Genomic DNA, 12144 nt, shown 5'->3' on the forward strand with positions numbered 1-12144 from the left:
GACACCATGTGCTTTTAACATTTTTTTCATTGGACTGCACAGGAAATAACATTTCTTAATATCACTGAACAACGCACTTGGTGCCAAGATTAAAAAATTATGATTATATGGTATGCTGATTCGAGTGACCATCCAGTGCAATGAAACATATGTGTTGTATTTGCGCATTATCTATTTGAAACCTCAGTGGCCACCCCATATTTTCGGACAATGACAACATTGATCACTAGACAACATTGATCACTAAATTTCCGGATAACGTGTCCATCTTATACAGGATAATACAACTAACCAATGTGTAGACACTGCATACTATGACAATCATGTACGAGTCTCTGATCTTTAAGTCACATACCTAATATATGAAGAATAAATGGCACAAATCATAAGCTTATCTAACTTCTTGGCTCGCTTACCAAAAAGAAGTTACGGAAGCTGACATCCATGTGACCACGAATTTGGGACAAACCTGACAGAATTCTTCGATGGGGAAGGAGATCTCACGGTGATGGAGCTCGTGGACACGATGGTTTGTCATGGGGAGGCTGATGGCCGCGTCGGCGAGGGGCTGTGCGCTGACTCCATACCTTGCGTGCGTGCAGGGACCTGACAGGGACGGGGACGGAGCAGATGGCGGCGAAGGAGGATAGGGGAGGCGGCGACGGCGGTGCCGACGACGAGACTTGATGCGTGCGAGGAGCCGGCGGCGCAGGAGAATAGAGCAGGAGGCGGCGGCGGCGAGGAGACCTGGCGCATGGGAGGAGGCGGCGGCGGCGAGGAGACCTGGCGCGTGGGAGGAACCGACGGCGCCGTAGGAGAATAGGGGGCAAGAGGTGGTGGCGGCGGCGAGGAGACGTCATGCGTGGCCTGGTTTTTTTTTAGCGAATTGTGACCTACTGCTTGGCTGCCAATGCAATATAAGGCTAGGTCACAAACAGAAGCACAGATGGGCTAGACAAGAGGTTGGGCTGTGCGTTGGGCTTTACTTGGATTTGTGGCCAGCTGTAACATATCTGCAACGCATATTGTACAACGCTTTACATGTGTATCTATTGCGAATTTTGCATCACATAGTAAAAACGTTGTAGACGTGTTGCTTAACTCGGCGTATCCTTGTAGCTGTTCGGGTGGCTCCAAACCCTAAACCATAACGATCATTTTGGTCAGAAAGGTCGTAATTTCCTTACACGAAATGGTCGTAAAGCAAACAACACTGGCCCGCTGCCCTTTTTCTAGCTGACCACGACCAATATAGATGGTCATTGCCTTGTAAATTGTGGTGCATTGCTATGACTAGGCGCCACCTCATCAGTTTACTGTTCAAGTTGTCAGGCTTTTCTTATCAGGGCCTCCATGAATCCTAATCAGTTTATACTAGGATAGAAAAACAAATCAAAGTACTCAGTGCAAGAATAAGTAACACTTCTCCAGCAACAAGATTTAATTCAATGAGAAGGGGGGAGGTGGCGTGGGGCAGTTCTTTTTGTTGTACCTGATGTCAAGTTGTAGTCGTTAAGGTGAGTCAGATTTTTTTCTCTTCCGGCGGGATGCCTTGGTGAGAACGGAGGTATTTCGAAAGTGATGGCTTGTCAATCAGTGGGTGGTTCTGATCTGCATTAAAAGTGACAACCTCCCATCTGCCATCTATAAGCTTCACCACCATCTTAGCAGGGCATTTTGTTTGCTTTATAGTCTATCGCTTCCTCTTCTTCTTGTAAGTGTGTTCTTCACCATCATCTTCAGCATCTTGTTCAGGTGAGCTCGGGCATGTAGTGTTTTTGCTTGACGAGACAACATTCGAGACCCCAAGCCTCTCCATCGGCTTGCGGAACTTGTTATAGCAGAATTGTTGTTTTTTCAGCACGTCCGTGTAGGCTAACTTGTAAGACGTATTGAACTTGATTGAAAAACCCACCATCAAAGCATAGCGATTGTAGTGTTCCCTTGTATCAACAAATGTGTCGAAGCGCATGCCAATATAAGGTTGCTGTGGCTGTGACCCAGCTTCTTCATCTTCCAACTCATGTGCCACATCAACTAAAGCATTAGTAGGAGCAACCATAGCTGGGGCGAGCAGCAACACAATTGCTCAGGACATGAGTAGTGTTAGAGCCAACGTTGGGGTCAGGGGACTCAGCAACCCCCTCCTCCAAATGGTGATGCTCCTGCTCATCCCCTGTATGCAAGAAGGGTGCACCCAACTCAACTGAAATGTTGATGGACTCTACGTCAAGCGGTGGTTCATTCAGATCAATCATCCTTTTTGTAGCTACTAATAGTCCTTTTCTGTCACCACATCAACCTGCAACAAACTGTGTGTTCGCCCACCACAAAAACATGCATCATCTTCTGCACAAACTAGTTCTAAAATAAAAGGAGCAACTATAAGCAGTTGTTTGGGCAACTGTAAAGTTAAACAGAGGCAATTTCTATGTTATTTTTCCTCAAAAGTTTTTTGTTTCCACTAGTACGACACCCATATATAACAGCAAAGGTTGTTTTACATATGCGCTTTTTATTTGTTCTTTTTTCAGCAGCAGAAAATCAAAACTTTTGATGATGGAAAGAACGTGCATATCTTACGGAGAGCTTACCAGGAGCAGAAGTTCTATCCTTGGTGTAGTTTATACTATTTTATTTTTTAGTGAGACCATATGCACTAGTAGAAAAAGGGTCAAATGTCAAGCACATTAGTGCCGGTTCCAACGGCTAGCCAGCCGCTTTCATTAGTACCGGTTCGTGGCCGACCATTAGCACTGGTTCGTGCCACGGACTGGTACTAAAGTGAGTGGTGGCAGGATGTTGTCAGTCCGGGGCCCCTCCAGCACCTTTAGTACCGGTTCATGGCACGAACCGGTGCTAAAGGTCGTCCTACATAAACCCTTCGTCCACCCGAGCTCGCTCTGTTCTTCCCCTTTCTCCTCTCCTCTCTGTTCTTCCCCTCTTCCTCTCGAGCTCATCACACATTTTGCCCAAAATTTGTCAAGATTTGAAGGCCCCCATCCATTAAAATGATCACAAAGGTTAGCAACTTTGTCCTTTCATCTCTCATTGCTAGATTAGCTCTTGCAATGCTTTGTATAGTGATTAATTTATGAGTTTAGTAATTTGGTAGAAAATATATGTGCTAGTATTTGATTTATATGCAATTTGTGGTCAAAACTAACACTTGGTTTGCATATGTAGGTGTGGTTTACTTAGTGCCTTCAAAAATCTCCGTCGTAACCACAGTCGATCGCCCGCACTGTTCCGTCTCCGGCACCACCTTGTGGTGAGCCTCTTGTTCATGAATGTTTTACATTACCAAATTGATGTTTGTGAGATTTGGATATATAGTTACTCGTATAATTATCTTACCCGTACATTGTTTGTTATACATAGTGCCATGGTTTTGATACCCGTCCCCGTCGGCCCTCGTCCTTGTTATGATTCGGATGTGGTATATTCTCTTTTAAAACTAGTTGTTGCATTTCGTGTTTATGAAAAATTATGCCCATCAAGTTGACATAGATATTTTTGTCTAGGAGGTTTGTGAACCGGAAATTCCAACCAACCCTATTGTCGAGAGGTTAAATTTAGTTGAAAGAGAAAACGAGTATTTGAAAGAAAAATTGAAATGAATTGAGGGGGAGAAGATGGAATTGGAGTTGCATGTTGCCGATGTCGTCGATGATCACAAGATCAAGATGGAGAAAATGTGCTTGAAGATTAGAAAGATTAGAAAATATGCCATTGATAGTGAGGCTTGGTATCATTATGCTGTTGGATCAATTGTTACCTTAGTTGCGATCTTGATCGCATTTGTTGTTGCATTTAAATTCTTTAGTTAGAGAGTTATTTGTTTGTTGCATTTAGGTCTTGTATGAACTTTATGTATGAACTTGTATTAATTTGGTCTATTCGGTGTTGTGTAATGAAGATGAGCCGACAATCGATGTATGATGACCGATGCTCTCCCGAGTTCATTAATGGCGTGCAAACTTTTCTGCTTGTGGCTGAGGCAAACAAGCGGGCGGATGGTTTTATGCCTTGTCCATGTTTAGTCTGTAAGAATGATCACAATTACTCTACGTCAAGAACCATTCACGTCCACCTGTTTAAGTCCGGTTTCATGCCCCACTATAATGTTTGGACCAAGCATGGAGAAAGAGGGGTTATGATGGAAGACAATGAAGAAGAAGAGGACGATGACATCTATCCTGGCCATGGGTTCCCTGAATACGATGATACAACAATGGGGGAAGAAGCTGAGCTGGCAATGCGGGAAGAAGCTGAAGAAGAGGCATCAGATGAGCCCGCTGATGATCTAGGTCAGGCCATTGCCGATGCAAAGAGAAACTGCACAAGTGATTTGGAGAAGAAGAAGTTGCAGCGCATGTTAGAGGATCACAAGAAATTGTTGTACCCGAATTGTGAAGCTGACAAGGAAAAGTTGGGCACCACACTAGAATTGCTGCAATGGAAGGCAGAGAATGGTGTATCTGACAAAGGATTTGGAAAGTTGCTGGTAATGATAAAGAATATGCTTCCAAAGGACAACGAATTGCCCGAGAGTACGTACGAAGCAAAGAAGGCTGTTTGCCCTCTAGGGTTAGAGGTGCAGAAGATACATGTATGCCCTAATGACTGCATCCTCTACCGCGGTGAGTACGAGGATTTGAACGCTTGCCCGGTATGTGGTGCATTGCGCTATAAGATCAGGCGCGATGACCCTGGTGATGTCGAGGTCGAGCGCCCCAGGAAGAAGATTCCTGCCAAGGTGATGTGGTATGCTCCTATAATACCACGGTTGAAACGTTTGTTCCCAAACAAAGAGCATGCCAAGGCGATGCGATGGCACAGAGAAGACCGTATGAAAGACGAAAAGTTTAGAGTACCCGCTGACGGGTCGCAGTGGAGAAAAATTGAGAGAAAGTACGGGAAAGAGTTTGCAAATGATGCAAGGAACGTATGGTTTGGTCTAAGCGCAGATGGCATTAATCCTTTTGGGGAGCAGAGTAGCAACCATAGCACCTGGCATGTGACTCTATGTTTGTATAACCTTCCTCCTTGGTTGTGCATGAGGCGGAAGTTCATTATGATGCCAGTGCTCATCCAAGGCCCTAAGCAACCCGGCAACGACATTGATGTGTACCTAAGGCCATTAGTTGAAGAACTCTTACAGCTGTGGAATGGAACAGGTGTACGTGCGTGGGATGAGCACATGGGAGAAGAATTTGACCTAAAGGCCTTGCTGTTCATGACCATCAATGATTGGCCTGCTCCCAGTAACCTTTCAGGACAGACAAACAAGGGATACAGCGCATGCACGCACTGTTTGGATGATACCGACAGTATATATTTGGACAATTGTAGGAAGAATGTGTACCTGGGACGTCGTCGATTTCTTTAGAGCAGGCATCCCGTAAGAAAGAAAGGCAAGCATTTCAAAGGTGAGGCGGATCACCGGACGAAGCCTCGCCACCGTACTGGTGCTGATGTACATGATATGGTCAAGGATTTGAAGGTAGTCTTTGGAAAGGGTCCTGGCGGACAACCTGTTCCGAATGACGCTGACGGACGCGCACCCATGTGGAAGAAGAAATCTATATTTTGGGACCTACCCTATTGGAAAGATCTAGAGGTCCGCTCTGCAATCGACGTGATGCACGTGACGAAGAATCTTTGCGTGACCCTGCTTAGCTTCTTGGGCGTGTATGGGAAGACAAAAGATACACCTGAGGCACGGGAGGACCAACAACGTATGCATGGAAAAGACGGCATACATCAGGGTCATGCCAGCTACGCTCTTACCAAAGAAGAGAAGGAAATCTTCTTTGAATGCCTGCTCAGTATTAAGGTACCGTCTGGCTTCTCGTCGAATATAAAGGGAATAATAAACATGCAAGAGAAAAAGTTCCAGAACCTAAAGTCTCATGACTGCCACGTGATTATGACGCAACTGCTTCCGGTTGCATTGAGGGGGCTCCTACCGGATAATGTTCGATTAGCCATTGTGAAGCTATGTGCATTCCTCAATGCAATCTCTTAGAAGGTAATCGATCCAGAAATCATACCAAGGTTAGAGAATGATTTGGTGCAATGTCTTGTCAGTTTCGAGTTGGTGTTCCCACCATCCTTCTTCAACATCATGACGCACGTCCTAGTTCACCTATGCGAAGAGATTAACATTTTGGGTCCTGTATTTCTACACAATATGTTCCCCTTTGAGAGGTTCATGGGAGTCTTAAAGAAATATGTTCATAACCGTGCTAGGCTAGAAGGAAGCATCTCCAAGGGCCATTAAAATGAGGAGGTCATTGAGTTTTGTATTAACTTTATTCCTGACCTTAAGCCAATTGGTGTTCCTGAATCGCGGCATAAGGGCAGACTGGATGGAAAAGGCACGCTAGGAGGGAATCAAAAAATATGTATGGACGGACATTCTCTCACTGAAGCACACTACACAGTTATACAGAATTCCGCCTTGGTGGCTCCGTATATGGATGAATACAAGAATTTTCTACGCTCCAAACACCCGGAGCGGTCTGATGACTGGATTACACGTGAACAAACCAGGAGTTTCGCCAGCTGGTTGCAGACACGTACCATGCATGACGCCTCTATTGAAGATGACCTGTACTCGCTGTCCCAGTTACCATCTTCGAATATAATGACTTTCAAAGGGTACGAGATAAATGGTAATACATTTTACACGATCGCCCAAGATAAGAAGAGCACCAACCAAAACAGTGGTGTCCGCTTTGATGCAACAACCAAGACGGGAAAGGAAACATATTATGGTTACATGGAGGAGATATGGGAACGTGACTATGGACGTGGTTTGAAGACCCGCAGTATGGAATGCCAACAGTGGATCTCAACAATCTTGCGTATGCAGACGAACCATTCGTCCTAGCTAATGATGTGGCACAGGTTTTCTATGTGAAGGATATGTCTACCAAGCCGAGAAAAAGAAAAGATAAGGAAGCGAATGCATCATACGATGAGCCAAAGCGCCACATAGTTCTTTCTGGGAAGAGAAGCATCGTGGGAGTGGATGACAAGACAGACATGTTAGAAGATTATGAAAAGTTTGATGAAATTGCTCCATTCACAGTGAATATTGACCCGAGCATCCAGTTAAATGATGAAGATTTTCCATGGCTACGGCGCAAAGGGACATACGCGAAGAAAAAGTTTCACACCAAAGATCTGGGATGTGATCGGCTTCACTATCATCACTTTCTTATGTGTTTCACACCCAGGAGGGAATCTCTGTAATAGTTAGGGTAGTTATGTGTTTTGGCATTTGAAACGCGAAGAAATTTTATGTGCAAACAAATTCTTTCATGCATTTACTGATTTTTTCAGCTAAATGACCCTGAAATTGAAAAACATTTCAAATGAACTCAAAAAAGGTTGAAAGTTGGCATGGTATCATAATTTCACCCACATAGCATGTGCAAAAAAGTAGAGAGGGTTAACACAAAAACTGGATGCACTTCGTGTATAAAATGGACAATCTCTTTCGAAGTATCAGGGTTTCGGACGAAAACTCATCCGTTACATAGGCATTTCATTTCTTAAATAACCTAAGCATTACCAAATTAAATATAATGATAAAACACACTAATATTAAACATAAAAAAAGAATCACTGAAAATCTATTTTCAAAGTTAAGTTATTCACAAACTAGTGATTCACACAAATTTCAAATAATTCAAAATGTAAACTATTCAAATTTGTAAACTACCGGCACCGCACCTGCGCCACCGCACCCCTTTAGTACCGGGTCGTGGCTCCAACCGGTACTAAAGGGGGGTGTTTAGTACCGGTTGGTGCCACCACCCGGTACTAAAGGTGTGCGCTTCCCGCCGCTTCGCCTGGCCAAAACAGACCTTTAGTACCGGTTGGTGGCTCTAACCGGTACTAAAGGTGGGTTCTATATAAGAAAACACTTCAAAAAAATTCGGCAGTTCGTTCTCCCTCTGCTTCTTCTCCTCTGCCCCTCGTCGCCGCCCCTCGTCGCCGCCCCCGTCGCCGTCCCCGTCGCCGTCCGTCGCCGTCGCCGCCGCCCCAGTCGCCGTCCCCATCGCCGTCCGTTGCCGTCCCCTCTGCCTCGCCGTCCCGTCGCCTCACCGTCGCCCGCGCTGTGAGCCCCTCTCCCCGGCCCCTCTCCTCCCTCCAATCGAAGCCACCGCGCCGCCGGCGCCGTAGGGTGCACACGTGCACGCGCACGCACACACACACACACACGCACACACACATGCGCGCACACACACATGCACGCACACACACAGGCACACAGAAAAACACACACGATTCTGTTTTTTCTGTTTTTTATACAAATGTTTTAGATGAATTAATTAATTAATTAGATTAATGTCAAATAGTATATAGAAATGTTAGAAATTTTAGAAATGTTAGTTTTATCTAGATGAATTCGATTAATTTCAAATTGTTATAGAAATGTTAGAAATGTTATAGAAATGGTGGTTTTTAGTTTCTTATAATTTTAGTTATAGAAATGTTAGCAATTTTTCTGTTTTTTGGTTATAGAAATATTAGAAATGTTATAGAAATGTTAGTTATATATATAGAAGTGTTAGAAATTTTAGAATTACTTTTAGCCAGATGAATTAGATTAATGTCAAATTGTTAGACGATGATCGATGTTTTTTTCAGTTTCTTATAATTTTAGTTATCACAATCCAATCATTTAAAATATGTTACTTTTTGCGGGCATATTGTATTTGTTCTCGACGATGCCCGGCCCGCATCCTCGACGTCGACCCGTTCGCGACGACGTCCGGCTGACCCATGTCCGGGATTGGGCTCCGCCGGGCTGGCACTGGGAGGTGCTACCTGGAGGGGCGCGCCGCTTGGTGAGGAACCCGGCCTCGGGTCCCGTCGTCGACCCTGATCTCCTTTGGTGGCGTTCTCGTGGGCCAGATTCGGTGCGGAGGGAGCCGGCCCCGCCGGAGGTGGTGCGTCATCGTGTCAGGGAGGAGGACGAGCACGTCCATCGCTACATGGCTGCTATGGACGTCAGGTTCTCCAATACCTGGCAGGTTCTTTGGGCAGATGACCGGAGATATGATCCTGTGATGGTTCCTTGTCTTTGGGTGTCCATCGCCCGCGCCCCAGGAACCGCGAGTGGCCTAGATTCTTCTATAGTATTCGATCTTTATTAGCTACCTAGCCAGTGATGTATTTGGGATTATATATTATTCGAGACGATGTATTCGAGATTATATATTATTCGAGACGATGCATATTATGTACTATATGGTTCAGTTTTTCCTTATTGATTGCATCCATGCATTGTAATTGGAATACTAAATTGTTTTATATTTCTTCTGTATTAGTTAAATAAAATCTATGGCGGACAATACCGGCAGAGAGGGAGAAGAGGCCCTGTTCGAGATCATACGCAACCCTAGCAGGCCAGATGATCTGAATGAAGCAAATGACGGCTCCCAATATCTAAACAATACTGGGGAGCGTGATGATAAGATATTCGATCTCGACGACCGAGCTGATGAAGTCATGAACTATGATTATGATTATGATGACGCAGACAATGATTATGATGACGAATACAATGATTATGATGACGAATACAATGTTGATCTTGAAATAACAAAGACTACCGGCGAGGTATATTTATATAAGCAGGCATCTAGTGATCATCACATGTTTTTTTATTTGAAGATATATTAACGAATCAATCTTTCTTCTTTCAGCCCTCCGGATCAAGCAAATCTGCTTCTACAGACAGCAGGACAAAGCGCGACCCGGGCAAAAAGTTGAAGGAGGGTGTAAAGTACAACATCGATTCCATCAAAGCTAGTGGCGAACCCTTCACGCCTAAGAACATTGCGAACAAGTTCGTTCGTCAGTGCGGAGTTCTTGTGAAGGACCAACTCCCGATCTCCATTCAAGAATGGAAAGAGCCAAAAACTAAACGCCCTGATGTTACTTGGGTCGACGACAGAGCAAAACAAAAGCTTTGGGAATCTCTGATGGAACATTTCACCCTACCAGATTATTTCAGTGATGCAGATGTGCAGAAAGTCAAGGACACTGCTCTTAAGAAGATGGCAATTGCATTCAACACCCACAAGAAAACTGTATGGGCCATCTACCTCGCTGCAGAAAGGAAGACTCCAGAATTCAAGGGAACACTGGAGAAGCAAAGAGAACACTGGCCTGCTTTCGTGAAATTCAAGGAATCAGAATTATCTAAGGAACGGTCGAGAAAAAACAAGGCCAATGCCGCAAAAAAGACGCAGTTCCATAGGCTGGGTCCAGGTGGCTACGCCGTGGCAATGCCTAAGTGGGATAAGTCTGAGCAAGAGATGGAGGATGCAGGGTTCACTCCGGTTACTAGGAGCTGGCCTCCCAGGTGCAGAACTTGGTTCTATGCGCATGGGGGGGGCGTTGGACCCGAAGACAGGCCTGGTTTCGAAGAAGGCAAGTCTAAAAGGAGCAGAACAAAAGTTACTTGACGCAATAGAAGATGCTCGAAAGGGGGTGTTCACGCCCAACAGAGAGAACGACGAGCTTACGCGTGCCCTGGGAAATCCTGAACACCCGGGAAGAACACGAGGCAAGGGCGTTATTCCCTGGTATGAGGGCTTTTCGGAATGGAACGACTACTACAGGACCCGTGCAAGAAAGAAGATGGAGGAGGAGAAGAAGAGGAAGCTGGAGGAGGAGCAGAGGAAGCACGACGCGGAACGCCTTCAAGGCCTAGAAGCAAGGCACGCAGACTTGGCACTCAAATTCCAGCAGCAGCAGCAGCAGCAGATCGACTCACTTAGCCAGGAAAGGGGGTCTCAGCAGTGGCAGCAGCAAGCGGATGATCATCCAGCATTGGATAGCACCATCCCATCCATGCCGAGAAGCAGCGTTGGTTCTGCCCCGGGCGACGCACTGCTGGATACATACCCTGTGGATGACATCATAGAGAACACTAACTGTGAGCTACACTTCAAAATGAAGAACATATCCATGAAGGGGGCGGACGCGTTGCTTTTACATTTACCCCCGAAGCAACCTTCCATTGCGCCCCGATTCCAGAGGGCTATGCTCGTGTCTTGGTTGATGAGGTGGTGGACCCATATTCGGGGCTAGATCTTGACATTCCTGGAGGTGACGACGAGCACACACTGGGAGACGCCATACATCGTATCATCCTATGGAGAAAGGATTGCATCATCTTTCGAAGTCCACCGACACCGCGTCTGCCGACTCCTCCTCGAAGTCCGCCACCGTGTCAGCAGACTCCCGCTCCTCCAAGTCCACGAACGCGTGAGCAGACTCCTGCTTCAAGTCTGGCACAGCGTCATGCCACTCCTCCTGTTTCAAGTCTTACACCGTGTCAGGCCACACCTCCTGCTTCAAGTCCGGCACAGCGTCAGGCCACACCTCCTGCTTCAAGTCCGGCACAGCGTCAGGCCACTCCTCCTACTCCAACTAAGCCACGTCAGCCGTCTGCGCCGCCTAAGCAATCGCTGAAGAGACACGCCGCAGCTATGGTGCGTAGCGGTACAAGTCGAGGTAATACAGAAAGTACAGGCGGAGACAAGCGATATAAATATGGTCCAAGCAGCCTCGCTCCTCTTCCCCAGAGGCCTTACAACATGACCGAGGAGCAAAACGATGCAATAGCTGAAGTGGACACTCATTTTCGACCGAAACCGGCAACGCCGCCGAGGGAGAAAGTGCCTGAGGAAAAGATTGACCACTTCATTCGTATGGCTAGACCACCAGCTCCCAGGCCTGTTGACTCAGACTATGAGCGCCAAATCAGGGAGGCACATCGAGCACGACTACAGAAAGAAGCGAGCTCGAGCTCGAGCCAACAAGCAGCTGTCAAAAAATGCGGGAAAACCGTTCCCCAGCTGGGAGAACATGCGACGCAATCGACCCCCCGCTTGTTGTGCCAACAACACATGAGAGTACGCGCGCCCAATATTATTGTGGGCAAACCGTTTACGTTCCCGAGCTGGGCGATGTGGTAACAACCGAGGAGCATATAATGCAGGCTGAATTGCTCAAGATCACTGTTGGACAACTCCTCGAGATCGAGCCCATGTCTCCGCTTAGAGAGGAGGAAATAAAACGGAAATATGTCCAGGGCCAACCTTTGGTCGA

The sequence above is a fragment of the Triticum aestivum genome, chromosome 7D (assembly GCF_018294505.1).
Source record: "Triticum aestivum cultivar Chinese Spring chromosome 7D, IWGSC CS RefSeq v2.1, whole genome shotgun sequence".
Classification (NCBI taxonomy): domain Eukaryota; kingdom Viridiplantae; phylum Streptophyta; class Magnoliopsida; order Poales; family Poaceae; genus Triticum; species Triticum aestivum.